We start from the raw sequence: 19,745 nt of genomic DNA on the forward strand, positions 1-19,745 counted from the left end.
TCATCAGGTACTTTAGCAAAAAGGTTGTTTTCAAATAATACATTACCTCTCTACACATTTCTTTGGTAGCAGAGACATGTTGAACAGTGACATGGCTTTTTAATACTCACACTCCATTTGGTTATGTAAGAAAAACTTACAGAGAGTCCCTGCCACAGTGTTTTAATGTTCTGAGGACTGTAAAATATAAAAATGTAAAATCTGGGGACTGTTACGCTACAGACCATTGTGGTGATGGAAGATGAGGAAGGAAAAATTGAACCCCCACACCCATCAGTTCTCCCTTTGGGTTGCAGAACTGTACATACAACAAGTGGGCTAAAAGCATCTGAGTTCCTTATCCACATGTACAGGAAAATTATGCTAAAATCTCATTTTATTTTCTTCACCACTAAAAGGAATAAAGAAAGGAAGAAAATACTTCCTTTTTCCTTTCCCTGCATATAAGCATCTTCTTCAAATACTTTCTTACTGCCTCAGGAAAGGAAATGTTAGTGTAAGAATTTCACCTTTTCCCATTTTACAAACTCACTCCGCCACAAATATTTCTAATATAAATTATATAATTACTCTGTTTTTCATATTACAGCATCTGACCTGAGAATACTTAACCTAGTCAATACCTTTAAGAAACAGTTAAGAACATATCATATGATTTCTGATCTTCCACATACTTCAACACACTCTACTAATGAAATTTTGCTGTAGATTAAACAGAGGTATCAAACTTTTCAATTTACAGTGGAACAAACCAGATCAACAAATTTTGTTGAAGTACTGGACCTACCATCCTCTTTCTGTTTAATCCAAGAGAAGCAGCAGTTGAGTGCCTTTTTATCTAACAAAAGCTGAAATGTGAGAACCATCAATGGGACTCCTGAAAATATTCTACCCAGGAACGCTGCTTCACAGAGCTACTTGTCTTTTGGGCAAGACTTGATCCGTATGCAGAGAACGTGAAGCTCTAACAAGAGTTTTCAATTGTCTGCACATCTCTATGCAACATATGTTTTATGTGTATCTCCTACTCTTTACAACTCACACCACTTGTCAGTGCTTCAGTTTTCTCTCTGATAAGTTCCCCTATAAGAACAGAGGCTAATGAAGGCTCATGTCCTCAGATGGGTAAGCTCAGTTCTCTGACCTCATCCGATGCATCAGCTCCAGGTTCGTATTTTTTAGGAGAATCCTCAACACAAAATAGCACAGATTTTGTCTATTCCAGGGGAGTTTATTCACTTTGCACTTTGTAAAGTGTGTCAGAAAACGCTTTCCTTCCATGGGTACCAGAGACTGGGACCTCTGCACAGCACTAACTGCATTCACGCTAGAAGTGAGGAAGAAAGCATCAGTTGCATTCCAGTCTTGGTATTTTACTTGTTGCTTAGGCAACCCAGTTCCACTGTGATGAAACAAAACATGGAAAAAGTAATCTCACTGAACGGGAGTCCACTTAATTCAGAATTGGCATCCAGTTTATAAAGTTTTATGATGTTACTTACAATCAGAAAAACTGTCTGGATTTGATGCATATTTCACATCAACAAAATTGGAAAAGAACCAGTACCAACAACTTATATTAACTCCAAAATGCACTGAATCATTAAGAAAGCTGAATTTTAAATTTGTTGTTCAGAAAAAAAATACTCACTGATATTTAGCAACATTTTCATAACAAGTAATGCATTAAAATATTTGGAACTAATTTCTGTGATACATATGTAAAGTTTATGGAAGCCATTATCTTATTAATTTCAAGGGATGTTTTATGCCAGTAAGAAATAATGGATAAGCTCTTCTGAGCTGAATTACCCAGCTGATGTACTGCACAGCAATGCATATTCTGTATAAAATCACTGTATAAAAACACCAGCACTACTGCAACAAATCCAGGTAGCAAATCATAGCACAGTCCTGGTACCAGCTTTTACTTCACTGATGTGGTTCTGGTGACGTCTCACCAAAAAAAATTCCAGGAATCTATTGCACTTTTTAAATATGAATTAGTAATGGAATAAAGAATATTAACTATAGCATTAATGTTACACACCCCCCCCCCAAGTTTTTTAAAAGACGTATTTGCAATAAAGCTAGCTCTAATTTTAGCCATCATTCTATAGCTGTATTTTGCAGCTTGGTCTTCCTAGATACACTGAATATCATTTGAGAAAATGAGTATCATTAGACACAGAAGAAAATATAGTCAGGGTATGTTAAAATAGAAGGACAATACAAGCAACTGAAGAGCTGACACAGGTTCACAGCCAAGAGCTCTGTATTTAGCATACCGAATTGCATTAGAAAAATAGTAGATGCATGGTCATTCCTTGTGTTTTAGAAAGGGGGAGGGTGTCCCTCTAACGACCAGAAGATCAGTGATAAAGATGTTAGGGCAACAGTGATTAATTCCCAGCAACTTTGTCTTAGAATAAATAATTTTCAAAACACTAAGCACAGAAGAAAAAGCTAAGTCATACCAATGAGGCAAATACTGAAGTAGATACTAAAGTTGTTCACAGCTCTTCTTTTCATATCTTGGTTTAAATGAAAAATTCTAAGAACTGGCATTTAACACAGTTTCTCAGCTACATGCTAAACATACATACTTGATTATTTATGTATGATTTCCACTAATAAAAAATCTCACAATAATATATTAACTACAGAGTAGTGGCTGCATTTCATATTTTATACTTAATGTAGACATGGGTTTATGTTTCTTTCAAGAGAAAACAATTATTAGTCTACCGATGTGTCACAGGTTAGTTTATAGTCAGACATACTCCTCTACTGTTGGATATAAGCCTGTCATGTTCCCTTTATTTGACATAAATGTTCAAGGAGACTGAATCCATACTTCAGCTTTTAAGAGAAACGTAAATTAATACATCTGTATTACTTTTTATTTTTAAATAGGGTTGCTTTGAGAATCACAACTTTGTCTGCTTTATAAACTGAACTGCATTAATCTCTCCACTTTTCAGGTTGTCCTCTACTATTTTACTGCCAGCTTAAAAACATCCCCAAACCAGAACAATCTTCTCTGAACAGCACATTAATTTCTCAATATCACAAACTGAAAGGTTGATACTGCTTGCTTTCACAATGCTATACTATCTATACACAGAAATGTATGCAATAATTCTCTTTGCAAATTAGTAATAATTCTCCTTGCACAGAAATAAATGAATAACTAGAAGCACAATCACTCATACAACTTCTTTGATCCAAACGTCATGAAACACATTTTAACTACCCCTAACAGGCAGTTACCTCTGAAGAACACAATGGCAACTATTCAACGAGACTTATGAGGAGCATCCCATATTTTTCTGCCATAGAAATTAAACAATATACTTCCCCTGCTTTGCATTTTAGATAGACAAACTACTGTGAACTATACTGGTGAAACTGTGTTTGGCTTCTAAACGAAGCAGGAGCAAGGATAGAATTAGGATCAGTCCTAACTGAAGACCTTTTGTTCCTGGTTTGTTTTTCATAAAATGTTTAACTTGTGTGTTGGAAATTCTGGGAAAACATGTCTATGCAGAAGCATGCACAAGTACTTGTTTAACTTCTGTTTCTCTGTGAACAGAGAAAGATTTTATATATATTCATTTTAATCATATTTTTATTAAGAAAGTACTTAATTTTGGGTTTTTTTCAATATGTCACATTCAATAATGTGCCATTTATTATATTAATTAATCCAGATTATTACGCCAACAATGTCAAATTAAATATGTATGTTTCTGTTCTTTAATCAAAGCAGCATTACTTGCCTTGACTCAGTTTGCATTAAGCACATATAAAACACTGGATAACAAAATTATATGCAAAATGTGGGACAAAAAAAGTCCAGTACTTTAGACAGTAAAACAGTTTCAAATGGTACAACTATTGCAATCTTACGGACTTTGAAGAAAGGTTTACGTTAGACTTGTATTGTGAACTGACTCAAATATTTCAAACGCAATAATGTATCCTCTGAATAAAAATAATTTTTAGAAACTAGCACTGCGTCAAGAGAACATAAGAAATCTTGCTTACACTGAAGGAAATGTCTCTGTAACTAAATTAACACTGACAGTTGTTTCATAAGGGCATGGTGTTTTACTGATATTTCCCTGAATAAAGCTCAGTTCCATGATAATACAGCAAACACAGGTCAAAACTTGAAAGATGAGAGTATTATACTGCAAGTTTTTAATGCAGGGAGAGATCAAATTTCCACCTGTAATTTTCGGTTCATTTAATCTTCCCTGTAATAAATTGCAGTACAATTGGCAGTGATTAGAGTACATTGCAATTTTCTTTTTAAAGATGGAAAAAGGAGCTTCATGAACACAGCAACATTTTGAGTATCAATTTAAATTCCTTGGAGTGAATTTTTACCATCTGGGAAATGCTTCACACTTAACTTATTTTCAGTAACTCTTTGCAAAATACCAGGGCAGCACAGTTTTCACCAAACCTTTCTTTATCACAATTCTGTAATTCCAATATGCTATCTAATTATATAAAAAATATGCAGAATCACACTTGAAAAATAATTGGGGCAACTTTTGCATCTGTTTTGCTTATTCAGACTTTGAGCTTCAAACAGCTTTAGTAAATACTTCATTGGAAAGGTACATTTCTATTGTTAATCACACTTTTAAGTAGAGTCTTCACATTTACTGTGCATTTCTGGGTCCAGAAAGAGGTTCAAAGTCACCAAAAGATAGTGTCAAAAGAGAATGTTTTAAAAAACCCTTAATTTTCCCAAACATTAACATTACACCACATACCATTAAACAATGCAAACACCTTTCCAATTTTGTATAAGCATGCTCTAGCCTATTACACATCTAAGCATGTATCACTACATTCAGTTTACTCATTCCAGAAATCTGGACACTCAGAAGAGAATGTGACATTAATTTCTACATGTTTAATATGCTTATTCTCAACTGTACTTTAGATTTATATCACAAATTTGTTACTGTTTTATGTATACAAGAGCTCCAGTGATGGATCCTTAAAAGATCCTCCCAATCCCAAGATCTGAAGGGACTGTGGGACTTGTACTAGATTTGGGAAGGTTATAAACAGAACAGTGGCAAAATCAACACTTCAGAGATCCACCTAAGCCACTAATGAAAACTTTTTGGTTTCCTGTAAAACTCTAGAACTGTCTCTAGCACGATTTACAGATCCTAACCTTAGTGTTAATATGCCCTGCATTTACTTAATATGAAATCTCCTTGTAATCTGTACTAACACAGGTAGATTGATCCTAAATGCGTCAACAACAGGAATGATGATATAGTGCTTCATTGTGATGACCTGATAATATTTAAGAGTTCACAGTTATGCAGAAAATCGGTAAGAAAATGTTCTGAAAACCAGATAGTAGTAATGTGACTATAGCTGTGATGGTCTGAACTAGATATCTGTTTCAAATACAGCATAACTGCATGATTTTCTATTTATATATGGCTCTGAATCTACACAGGGTCAGACTGTGTACTGCTTCTGATCTTCTGGATATGTGTGAAAGCCTGCCACAAGACCTTACACTAGCTAGCAAGACAGCTGTTCAAAAACAGCAGACAGAAGCCCTCCTTGAACTCTTCTCATGGTAAGGACTGAAGAGATAAACCAATTCTCTTTCCTATTAGCATGTTCTACATTACATATCTGAGAAAACTAGTCAAAGAGGTAACAGGCTCGAAATATTTTGCATGAACTTGCACTCTTAAGAATTAGTAAAAAATACTGGAAATCGAACAATTTTTTTCTAAAACCTCCATGCTTTTCTAACAACCATTTATCCAGTAGGATTCAAATAAACCTTTTCATTGGCATATCATGCAATGAACAACAGACCCTCCTCTTTCTCTTATTTTCCAGAGCAGATTGTGCCCAACTGAGACAGACATCTTTGATGCACCTCTGTCAGAAAAGCTTGTTGACTCTGTGCCACAATTTAGCCCATAAGGTTTTCTGAATGTTAAATGCTAAACTTAAAATTAGGAGTTATGTATTATTCTATTTTTAGAAACGATATTTTTCCTGAGCAGAGATTGACTTCACATCTGAGGAAGTCACAGAGAATGAGTTATTTCATCTATGGGCAGAAATAATTTTGCTTCTGGCATATACTTCAAAGCAATTTTTAGAATCTGAAACAGAAATAAGTGATGTACTGTGCTAAAATGCCCCAAACTGATTGCTAGTCTTAGAAAAACAGGAAGCATGCAGATTTAAATGCTTTTTAGAGCACAGAATAATCCCAACTCTTGTCAGTTAAGTGTGCCAGTAAAATTCAAATCTGTTTTAAATCACTGTTCTGTCCTAACCTGCACATGTTCTACTTTAGAATTAGAGATTTAGTTCAGAATGATATCTCAATGGTTTTGAACTAATGTATTTGCCTCCAGTGTTTTCAGAAAGAAAAATTTCTTCCACACTAGTAATTTTTAATGTGCTGGGGTCAGAATCTAACCGAAATCTGCTAAACTGAGTATGAGTATTTCCACCAATGTCAACAAGCTTTGGATCACACCCACAGAGAATTTTAACTGGTAATCAGCATTTTAAACACATTTTCTTACTGAAAAGCATGTACTGTCAGTATCAAATACTCTATGACATCTCCTAAAGATAGTTCTAACTATAGATATCTTACAAAATATTTTACTTTGCAAAATACATTTGCACAATTTGGTCTATACAATGACTTCAAAGAATACTATATAATATGTAACTACAGCATGTAATTGAAATTACTTTATAAAAAGTCTATTTTATTTTTCAGGTTATGAACCAATGCATGCAGAACAATTTGCTATACCCATTAAAAAATGGGTACTTGAAGAAAGGATTTTAAAGCATAGGTGAGTATTCTAACAATCATGCTGTTGACTATTTGTTTTCACTTTCTCTTCTCTCTCCTGCTTTTGACCCATCTAGCTCGTTTTTCTTGTTCCCTTTCTCACAGTTTTGACAGGTGACAGCACTTCTAAAAATACGAAATACTTTTAAATTTCTAATCAGATTTAGTATAATCGTATTATTGACATTTACTTAAGAGAACCACTGGACCTACTGCCATATCTGTTGCTTATTTCGATCTTACCTCTCAAGTTTCAAGTATACGAGGGGTATAAGGAATGCTAAGAACTATATTTCTATTACATTAAGAATTGTTTGCTCAGAAACTTTTTTTTTTTTTGGTATCATAGGGTCATTATCCTTGGGTTCTCAGATTTAGGAATAAGATGACTAATAGCTGTGAAATACAGTTTATGTCTTTTTACTACTTTGTGTATTTTTTTTCCTAATATTATTTTAATGACTATTTAGTAATCGATTCTTCGAGCTTAATATGCTTACAGATAGGATGGTAATTGTACAAGATCTGTTATCTGTAGTGTTGAGGCAGAACTTAATTACACACTGAGTGATGGGTGGGTTTTTCATTGTTCATACTACTGTAGCTCAATATCAGTATATGATAATGGTATTTGGAAGCATGATTGGTCTTATTGGTTGTGATGTAAAAGATCAGAAAAGAAGAAGAGTGCATATCCAGTAGCAAAGCTTGATTTCCAAGTACTGAGAAGAGTGCATATAGCACCCATAAAAAGAAATAAAGCTCTCATAAGGAAAATACAACATGACATCTAATTATAATGAAAGTTAAAAAATTATTCAAGATATAATAATCTATGATCATTTAAATTCCAAAAGGTGAAGGAAGGTAATAACTATATGACACTTTTTGAAGTAACTGTGCTGATTATTTATGTAGCTGATATAAGTATTTAAGGCAACTCAATATCTTTCTTGCAGTACTAAGAGGCAGAGGAATCTAGACCAAACTATATGACATCATTAAACTCAAAGAGTATAATTTAAAAATCAAAAAACCCCTAAAGTATTCATTAGGAGTGCATATTCATCAAGATTCCAGGTAAGCACCATCATGAGATATTCTTGTTTCAATGTTATTGTGTGTACTTAATTTTGTGATACTGGTTTGCTTCTACTGACAGAGAAAAAATATTTCCCCATGGCTACTGTTGCTATAGGTGATTTTTCAACTGCTGCATTACTGTGGAAGAATGTTCATGAGAGAAAGAATTTTCTGAAATCCTTAAATAATCCTAAGTGTGATTATTTCCAGAAATAATCATTAAATCCAATTATGACACTTGATGGGAATTTGAAAAAGGTCCATTCCAAAATTTTTCTACAAAATTAACCATGGCACTTAGTGTCTTGGTGCTGCTTACCTTATCTTTAATTGAGATTATTGATATTTCCATTTCCTCATCATTTTCAAAGTGTAGCTACATGATAAAAGACAACACATCACTTGAGCATCGATGTTCTCGTAGTACCTTATCAAGAGTTTACTCTTAGCATTCCTACATGGATGTTAATGAACAGTATTGCATCTCTATTTCACTGTGAAGCAGACAAATTCAGTATTTGCTGTAGAGTAAAAGCATGAAAATACAGCAGATGAGGTGAGGACCAGCTAGTTGTTCAACCACAAAAACTTAGCTGCCTGCCTAAATTATCAGTAACTCTGTGATACGCTGTCCAAGGAGAACTTACCCTGACATACAGACACACCACGTAGGCAGACACAGGCTGTCAGTTCCACTGGGTTGGAATTACATCATCAAGGGGTTTTTTTGCCTATAGGAATATTAGAGTATGGAAAGCTCTGAAGGGGAGCGCATCGCTCAGAGAAAGGGAAAGAAAACACGGACAGACCATATATCATTTTATCATATGAAAAGAAATTGTGATTAATATTTATTATTCTGGGGCCATGATACAAAACTAAATCCTATGCTCCTATGTAGTATAGTCCATACAGTCCATGTTGCTCAGAGTAAAAACGTCTGTTTTTAGATTTCTGCAAAATGCTGGTAGTACAGGGAAAACCAGTCAGTCTTCCCTGTTCCCTGAACTTATATATTTTCAGCAGTGTTTTTCTCTTTTATTTTTTGATTCAATGTCTTTCTTTATAAGTGACACCTTTCTCTTGCCTATAAGGAAGGAACAGAATACTTTCCAGAGGAGGAGGGAGGCGAAGGCAATTATGAATATCATCTCAATTTTTCTGAGGTTTGTGAGCCAGCTAGCAAGCAGGCAGGGGTTATTCTAATAGCTTGACTAGGCAGCAAGCAACTCAAATAATTGAATATTTATGGTTTTAACATTTAATTTCTGGAATTGTTCTCAGAAAGGAAAAACATAACAATAAAGTTGATTATACAAGACCTGTGCCTAAAAGTCAGGCTTTCTGATATTTGACACGGTAAAAGGGACAATTGGAGCTTTTTCTACAGTTGAAACATTCAGAATCTCCCATTCTCGTTTGTTTCATTCTTCTGATTTTTTCATGGCTAACAGGAGTTAATTTGTACTGAAGGCTTACAGGTGCATCCACATTAGTGTTTTAATTTGGCTGGGAAATCTCCCCACAGTTCCTATTAAGGGTGGTTTGTTCATATCCTAGAGCTGTCTTGGAGTGCATCATGAAGTGTCTTCCTTATGTCTAAAATTAAATATAAAGGTAGGCTTATATATATGAGCACTATAGCTTTGTTGACTTTTTCTTGTAGAAAATACACAGGATTTGTTCTCCCATCATTGTGAAGCTGCCACCAAACATCTGCAGCAAGTATTTTAAGATCTAGCAAGTATATGACATATAGGATTAATTTGAAGGATACCTAGTTTTTACTTTTGCCTTAGTAACAGCAATATTAAACTGCCTCTTAGAGGCCTGCTGTGTAGGTAAATGTTGATTTTTCATAATTTGAACCCATTTAACAGAAACAGAAATCCCCAATGACAACCATAGTGGGCTACTAGGGGAAACACAAGGACTAGTAACATACTAAATTAACATTTAATCACTTGTTATTGAATTCTTTCTATTGAAATATTGAAGTATTATTCAATTATAGTGTTGGTTTATAGTATTCTATGGAATCCAGCGAACATTGAAACTGAATAAACCTACATCTACATTTCTTCTGATTAAAACTCATATAAGCTAAGTAAAACATTAACATTACAGCTCTCAAGCATGAATGTATATATATACACATATATATGATATCTTGATACTTTGATAAATAAAAGTTGCAAGGGGAACATTATATTTGAAGAAGAACTGAAATTTAAATTTTAAAAAGTGGGCATCTGGACCCCAGAGAATTCAACTAAGATGTATTTAAACTAAACTAGATTCTTAATTAAAGTTATACTAAAAATACAAAACTATTTTTTGCATGTGTTTGAGTTTTCACATATAGCTTGAGAGTTTGCATGGAGATTCTTCTTTCTTGATAAGCAAGCATTTTGTAAACAATTGCACAAGGACATACTTGTCTAGAGTCACTTAAAGCCTGACTGATGACAGAAGCATGGATCCTATTATGAAAGCCACAAGCTACCTGACACATTAAAAAAGAGACTGCAGATAGCATCACAAGTTATTGATCATCAGAAGCATGACACAAACTCCTTGGCTGGACTATGTAGAAGTCAATGTTTGATCTTTTTGATGACAGGAGATGTGTGGTGCCTCTACTGTTGGCAAAATGGATTGTGGGGAGGAAGAATTATAGAGAATCTTGCCATTCTATGAGAAATGTCTGGAGGCATCAATTCTTAAATATTTTCTTTCAAAAAAAAATCCACAGGAGATAAGTACTATTATTCCTTGTGAGCTGTACAAGATTGACCCAGTGTTCTTTCTTAACAGGTTACTTCAGTGTGACTTAAATAGTAAGAAAGAACACATATAATGCCACTACAGAGTAAGTCTTTAATACTTTCATTCCTGTAAATACACAAGCAGTAAATAGCTGCTAATGAGATATACAAAACATCAGCAAAGGTGAGAATTAGACTTTCCTTTTAAATGATTTAACAAAGGTTTTTTCTTGATATAAGAAAAATATGCATAAATGGGGAGAAAAAAAAAAAAAGCCATGATCCAAAAGATAATTAATCTGTATCTCAGGAATTAAGAAACTTAGTTCTACGAACAATGATGCTGAAATGCAAAAAATTGGCATTAACTGGTGTCACAATCTGCTGGGTGCCAGTCACATAAATGAAAGCTCTAGAACATAAACAATTAAGCTCTAAACATAAACAATGTACCCACTTGTCAGCCTTTTGAATTTTGAAATTTCTGGAAACAAAAGGTGCAACCTCCTCATGGTGGTTAGATATTTAGTTACATGTGGAACTCCTCATAAAAATTCTTTCTGGGAACAAAAATTATAAATGGGTTCAATGGAGAATGGACAAATCCACAGAACATAAATGAGGAAGGTTACGTAACACACAGAAAATGTCCAGGAGATACTTGGGCCTAGGAGGACCTTGGGCTGCAAATAGTTGAATGCTGTAATGACATTCTGAAGAGGTGTCACTATAAATTCATTTTGTAATTACACATTTCCCAAAGGCATTCATAACTGGTCAAATATGGTATAGGATAGATAAAACTTTACTCAGGCCAAACTTTTCATTTTTTGTCCTTCTGTTTTTCCTAAACTTATGAGAATTTATTCATTCAGGTATCTGACATTTCTGACATATTTTCAGAGCGCATCTTTGTATCTTCCCCAGACATGGCCATCTGTCTCTATCTTCTTCAACTGAGTAAGTCCAAACTCCCAGTGAATCCTCTGCATAACTCTAAGAAAATAATCAAGCCCTCACTATGTAAAAATTAGAAACGGAAAAAAACCCTTTCAATTTATTCAACTTTACAGTTAGAGCTACATTATAATTAGAAATACAAATCGAAAAGTCATATCCAGAACTTGTATGATCAAGTGCTAAATAAGGTATTTTATAAAATTCTCATCTAATTACAAATCATCAAACTAGGCACTGTAGAAGTTACTCAACAATACAGCAAGACCCAGACATAAATACTTCATTTTGATTTATAGTAATATCTACTCAGTTATTCTGAAATCATTCATGAAATTGTCTTGGATTTATTAACTGATTCCTGTGACAAAAAGGGATTTCAAGGCCAGAATCAAATTCTAGAACTCATAGCACCATCTCCATCTTAGAAAAAAAATTATAGTGGCTATTCCAGAATGAAGGAGACAGGTATTCAAGTTTCTCCTTTCACTAAATGGCATCAACTTTTCATTTTCCAAAAGAATACTACCACCAGCAATGTACTCTGATATGTGTCACGTTTATGCTGTTCAACTAGAGCTGTTTATAAAATACCTACTTAATTAGCTAATGAGTAAGACCCACTCCACCCTAGTCGTTGGATATTTACCCAAGTAAAGAAGGTTGTTTTCCCACTTACACCGACCATTTTTTATACAGTGTGGAACAACATAAAGGGAAAGATTTATCACTTCATATGTTAGTAGCATTAAAATTGGATGTAAAAAAAGAAAAAGATCTAGTGAGTTTCGTGTAAGAAAGAGAAACAAAACTTGTCTCTTATTTCAGAACAGTCTTAGAAGAAATGAAAACTGGTGGTAGGCAATAGAGAGAGCTTTTTGTTTTCCTTAAAACTCAACATGACTAAGTACACTCAGAGGACTGAAAGTTCTTAAAAAAAAACAACAGGAATGTTTTTGCCATTTCCTTCAAGTCTAATCATCTCACACAGGGCTCAGAAATATAGCTGGTCAGTAGAAAGCTTTCTGAAAGATACAAACATTCTCATAAGGAGAAGAAGCAGAAAAATGATTAAATATGAATAAGAGGACAAGACACAAGAAAAATAGATTGAAATGTAAGATAGAATACTCTAAAGAATGTTAAAAATCAGTTTAAATGCATTCCCAGAGTTAAAAAAAAAACTTTACCACAAACAATACTATGAGGAACTGAAATATCCTAGCGCTCTTTGCTCATTGCCTTCATCTTGCAATGGCAATTCTTCTGACTGATGAAGTTTTCACGAGCATCTCTCCACAGGCTGGTCAATCTTATTTACAAAATATCCAATGGAAAGATAAGGGAACAATACACGTCATGGTGACAGTCCAAAGACTGAAACAATCTGTCTCTGAAAATGGTCCTACTACAAGTTAATGAGTTATTTTGACTTCAGCTCAGTAAAAAAACCAAACCAAACCAGCAAAGAGCTGACTAACATGACAATCAGATAAATATGAGTATTGTCTGTAGTTACTGTGCTTATAGAAATGGCTAAGAATTGGAAATGAAACATTACAGAAAATATTTTTCTTTTCGACCTTACATATCAGGATAATTATTACAACTGGAAACATCTACATCAGATATATATAACACTAAAATTTGTAATTATATTGCTTCTAACAACTGCATTCATTACCTGCTCCTCAAAAGAAGATCCTTAAAAAGTCTTTATTGAATTAATATTGTAATAGCTGTTATTTCTACAGGAAAGCATTTTATGATGTGATGAAGCTCTGTTATTTATCTGCGCTGGTATCTCACAAGGAAGAGGATGTATGCAACTAAATGAAGTGTAAAAGATTTTAACAGTGCAAATAGACATGTACACAAACACACATATATTAAATTATGCTTACTTCAGAGGTAAAAAAAGATTCTGAGAAACAGATAACACCTGAACCAGATAGTAGTCTAACACATAGTATTCCTTCCCCAATTTTAGGACAGTCTCTAAAATTTTCATCTCCAGCATCATCACAGCATTGTTGTATTTCCTACCCTCCTTCTCGCCAGACTGAGGCCTAAAAATACAGGTTTCCAAAAGGGATATATATATATATATATATATAAAAGGGATTATATATTATAAGGGATTTTTTCCCCTCTGTATTGTCAACAATTGCTAACTGGCTTTATTCATAGCAAGCAAATAATATGGGGGAAAGGGCAAATCCTGTGAAGAATAGCCATTTAAATAAAAGATAGGCATGCACATGGCTCAACACATGCCTATCCACATGTGGCCAGATGGTTCAGAATTTGATTTGAAATGAGATAAGCTGTTCATGTCATTTCTTGTTTGATTAACACAGCCAGTGCTATATCTGACAACAGGGCCTCAAGACTCGATCTGCAGTTTTATCCCTTCAATATGCTTGCAAAAAATAGTTTTATTTTCATATTAGTTTGCTGTTTTCTTAGCAATCAGAACATCCACATAGTTAGTGACAGCAGGTTCACATGAGCAGCTAAGTGGTTTAGTCCAAATAATTCATTTCAGTCTGAGAAAAGACTGACTGTAGAGGCATTACTGAAGACTAGGTAACACTGTCATGAACATTTAAGTTGGAATAATATAGCTGCTTCCAAGAAGATTATTTTTAAATTTAGGTGGTACGATATTTAGGGGTATACTGCACCTAATGTTTCATGTACGCAGTAGCACAGACAAGTTTATTGCAAAAACACGTATTGTTTTTGAATGGAATGACAGGAATCAGTTTCATCCACAGCTTTCCAGGCATTGCCTCACATGACCCTGCTGCCATCAGATTTTTGGACATGTTGAAATACTTTTAACACTGAAATATAATTGCAATGACCTTCATGAAGTACATGGAATGTGCAAAGACAACAATAGTTAACAAAGAACAGTTTGTAATATTAATAAATAAACCCTACATTTCTCTGTTCATATGGGACAGATCACATCTTGCCTTGCATAACTGTGCAAAGGCTGGAATTAGAAGCAGCAAAAAGAAGGGCAACATAAGGAGACCTGAACATGCTACATCTGCTGGACAAGTTAATTAGAACAAAAAACAAATTGTATGAGACAGTACTGAGTGAGTGTGATCCCCAGGAGCAGTTCCTGAAATTGCTCTGCTACATCTTACTATTTGCACTCAGTTGTACTGAGCTATAAATTGACGGGAAAAAAACGTATGATCTTCACAGATGGAAAGGTTCAAATTAACGTGGTTTGAAGGATGCCTTGGTAGAATTTGTTGCATTGTAATCAAGAAGATGAAAAAAATTAAAAACCAGAGAAGACAGGGTTTGAATTTGACCTTCTCAGGCATCTCATTTGGAGAATAGTTCTCAGTCAATGACAGGTTGGTACAGACTGGTAATACCAGTTTTTTTGAGATGTTCCCTCACTGGAGGTGCAGGTGTCTGTATAAAGGAGATGAGAATGCTTTATCTAAAGCATTTGTTGATTATTCTCATTTCATTACAAGACAATATTTTCCCCTTTTCTGTCAACCATGCCTTCTTTTGCTAATTAGAAAGTTATTGTTAACAGATAAACATGAACTTGCACACAGCACACCTAAAAAAATGTTCTGGCAATAAGAGTTATTTTCTTTTGCGTTCTATTCCCTTCATTCTGTATTTCAATTCTAGTAATTCCAAACCTTTTTGTAATTGAAGAAACAAGGTTTGAAGAGTCTACATAAACATCACAGGTTTGATCTTTTTGTATCAGATCTTAATAAATGAGATATTTGAATGAGAAAATAATGTTGACAAATACTTGACCTACTTCAAATAGCACTTTGCTATGGTCACAAAAAGGAACATTTCTGCAGCAGAATAAAATTTTACTGTATCTAGGATTGCAACACAGCCATTTCTAGACCAGACCTCCAAAACAAGTTTCTAACTCTAATATGCTGAATTTCCTAATTTTCTCAAAAAAGAAAAAAAACCCCAAACCTGTAGGCTTTAAGAGTAGGACTGCTTTTGTTTCAGAAATAGGGCTTGTGAGACAGAACAATTTCATCTGATACATACTGTAAAGAAAGATCTGAAGACATTTCTAGAAGAAATCTAAGATGTGAATCAAATATTACTTTTTCATTGTAGAAGAGAAAAAATTATAGCCCATGTACTAAAGATTCAATTCTTGAATTGTACATTTTGTGTTGTTTTAAGGAAAAATGTAGCCTTCTTAAATGAATGAAATGTTTCTCACGGTCAAAACATAAGGCATGTAAAAAGAGTAAGAGCTACTTTAAGGTCCCACAGTGGATGCAGACTTTCTAACTAAGAGATAAACTCAGTAAATACTTTTCAGTACCACTGAAAGATGAGGAAAAAATTGTACGCTCTTTTACAATGAATGATATACAGAACTTTTTGAAAATTTAAAAGACTTTCATGGACTGAAAATGAAGATTGTAATGAGATCACCTTCAGACATTTGCTGACATTTTTGCTGCATACATACATCTGAGTACAGACCTATTTTGTGATCTGAAACAGAACAAGAATGTCTGAAGAACTGTCGTTTTAATTTCACGGCCCAATTATGCTCGGGACAAGAAGTTATATGGGTTAGAGAAAGATAATTATTCTGACTGGTCAAGCAAAAATGAGAAAGAAAATCATCCAGAGTTACAGTTTCAGCTGCAGGTGTTGATTGTGCCAAGCTGATATTATATTACCAAGACAGGCACAATTTTGTCACCTTCAATCTTTAAGATTTACAATTTCAAGAGATCTTGAGGGATGCATATAACAAGGTGTGGAGCTATGTTAGAAAGGTATCTCCCTGAAAGCCCAGGTTGCCCTCTTCTGGAGTTAATTATCTTGCACATCTAGTGGTCTTGGTTCATGGTCAAGTTACATGAGGAATATCTCACAAACAAAACAATCACCTGACTATAAGGTATTTAATTTTTCATTTGTGTTATCTTACAGAACACCTACTAAACATGTATTCAGATGATCAAGAAAATTACATCTTGGCAGGACAGAGTTACATATACTAAAGACTTCCCTGTGCAATGGAGTAGTCTCACTTTTAGTATAGTAACTTTCTACGCTAGTAAATGTAGCAGCTGACATTACTGATATGCACTCCAGCTTGAGGTGCAATGCAATGCTATAAAAGCACAATCATTCATTCTGAATTCTAGAATGCTTCTATGAAGTCAATGTTCTTGCTGCAGATAAAGCTGTGACAACAGCTCATGCAAAAGCTGCATTCACACAGAGAAGAGTTTCCATCAACCTGTTGCAGGTTCTTCCACCAGCCAAAGTTCAAAACAAATAACAGAACTTTATCCTTATATCAGGCAACCTGATATTAAGGTATCTCCTGTCATCCATGCTTGCAACATATGTAGTTTTGTTTACTCTTCAAGGCCAGCTGATGCCAAAGCTAAAGCACATACTTATCATTATATGTGGCCTGTTCTCCAGCTAATTAATTAGAAAATGTTGTCATATGCTGTCACTCAGATAATATAGTGCTGTGGTAGAGTTCAGTGATCTTCTACTTGATAGAAATATACTTAAAAATTGGGATCCCTGTTTCAAATCAGGGGATCTAGGGAATTAGCAAACACCAAGAGTAAAACTGCAATCACAAAACACAAAAAGGAATTTTCTCTAAGCTATCAGTAGTTACAAAAGCATGATTCTTTTGGTAGTAGATTACTGAGGTAGAGGTAAAATGATAAAGATTTTAAAAACAGAATAATTATTCTGTTGTATTCATCTCTCATTTTTATCTGAATGTTAATGAATCATTGCAAGTTTTCTGAAGAAAACATAAAAAGCACTGAAATTGAGTAGGGAAATACTAATGCCTTATTTAGATGTCAGTTCCTGATTTAGAAGTCCTGTAAAAAGCACTGTGATTGTTCCAAGGAAGGAAACAGAAAACCACTAGCTGCAGTTACTATGAAAATAGGTTCCTTCTGTATATTTTTTCTTTCTGGTCAGGCAGAAGACCCTTGAATTCCCTGCTTCTTGCTGATGATGTTTTTTTTTTTTTAAAAAAAAAAAAAAAGCAATACACAGGAATATAATATAAGAGAAAACACTCAAATGTGCACAAATCCTCAATTATTATTAAACAAAACATTCTTTTAAGGTGCAGATGTTCCACAAATTTTCAGAACAAATTTTCAGAACAAATTGGTAATTCAGATTATAATCAAGGCATATGATGAACTGTAATTGATGTAAGTGTAGATTTGGAAAGGGAACAAGGAACCTTTCAGAGAAACAACAGCTAGCTAAAGCAGGAAAAGCTGTAGCAAAACACAGAACACCGCTTTTACTGCTCCTTGCTGACCATTATTATTCAAAGTTCAGCTTTTAACAACCTAGGTAAGAGACAAGCATCAAAGACTTTTCCATGAGAGACTATTTTGATCTGTTCTTTCCAGATTTTGTTATTCTCTTTCCACATTAGTACTTCTTGTCTCTTGCAGAATTACAGTGCATCATCTATCATTAAGAAGTCAAAAGGAATTAAATGAGCAAAATAAAGTGTTGGTTTTTTTCATTCATGCTAAGATTGTTTCTAATCTGTTATCCTATATATTATTAAAATAATTCTAAGATAACAGCTTTTGCCTTTGTTATTTTTTCTTAGCTTTCTTGGCAGAGACAAGAGAAAATTCAGCTTTCACTCAATCCATAAATCAAATCATCCACAAATTAGAAACATTTAGTTCTAATAAGCATGAGATTATGAGTTCCAATTTCAGACACAGTTAGATGCAAAAATTAGAAGTTACTGAGTGTAGTCCGTTGTAAATTTAATCAAAAAAGATTATCTTAAAGTGAATCCAGAATCTATTAAGAACTTAACAAGAACTGTGCAACAGCAGAAATCTGGAGAAGGTAACATGTAACACCAATGAACGGTCATTCTGTTTTCTTATTTTTGCTTTTAAACATCAAGAAGTATTTAGCATCATTTGACTACCCAGAATAAAATTGTGATCGCTGAAGAGAATTTATAGTAGATAAAACTCAATAACAATATAAAACACACAAAGCCCTAAAGAATCAAAATACCCTAGATAAATAAAAGATACCATTTGAATTAATTATGTCCTGTTAAGTTTGAAAAGATTTGCTATATCCATGAATATAAACACAATCTTCTAGTTTCAAAGATAATTTTGATTATATTATATTATAGTCCACAAAACAAATATGAGTAATTCCTGATTATTTAAACTCTTTCTTTATCAAAGCAGATAGAATTTCTCACTCTTATTTCACAACAGTTCTCTAACAATATAGTTTTCCTTTTATCTAGCTATGAAATTAATTATTTTTTTAAATCATTGAAAAGAAACAATTGTGAGAATTTTCAAATCCTATCAACAAGGAATGTAGAAGATTAATCTAATTTCAAGATTAATCCTACAGAGGCCAATTGATATGCTTGCATTGAATTTCAACATTTGTATTATTTTTTATTTTGCATTAATCTACTTCTATTTATATCCTAGATACCCTATCTCTTTAAAATTCCATCTGCAGATCCAATAAACGAGCTATTAAAGATATTTGTTTCAATACATCAGCTTTCCCAGATACCATACTCTTCTGCTACAACTTTGGCTTAAATAAAGCAACTTGCATATGAAATTTGAAGGGACAAAGCTAAATGCTTGGGTTACCAACAACCTCCCACTCCTGAAGTTTTGATCTGTGAAAAAGAAAATATTTAAAATTTTTTTAAAGCATTTTCATGATCTAAATTTCTATTTACAGATAAAACCTTCACTGTTATGATGACACTATCACTCTGTTCAACTCTTATCATCTGAGTAAATACACTGACGTTTTGCTTTAATGAATCCCATTAGTACTGCAAAAACAGTCTCAGGTTTCCTAGAAATGTCCCCTTCCTCATCTTTACTGGTGATTGCATAATGGTTTCTAATTACATTTTTTCAACTTAAAATTCTTATTAAATTATATTGACCACAAAATGATGAAAATAGATAGCTACAATACCTAAATTCTAGGCA

At 33.8% G+C, this 19,745-nt stretch overlaps 1 protein-coding gene across 4 annotated transcripts in view; it reads right to left on the reverse strand.

The window, feature by feature from the left end:
• The window catches only part of ANKS1B (ankyrin repeat and sterile alpha motif domain containing 1B), a 420,494-nt gene that overhangs the window by 237,024 nt on the left and 163,725 nt on the right, over nucleotides 1-19,745 (reverse strand). The window lies entirely within an intron of this gene.

Source organism: Myiozetetes cayanensis, unplaced genomic scaffold (genome assembly GCF_022539395.1).
Source record: "Myiozetetes cayanensis isolate MyiCay16 unplaced genomic scaffold, myiCay2020 scf3, whole genome shotgun sequence".
Classification (NCBI taxonomy): Eukaryota; Metazoa; Chordata; class Aves; order Passeriformes; family Tyrannidae; genus Myiozetetes; species Myiozetetes cayanensis.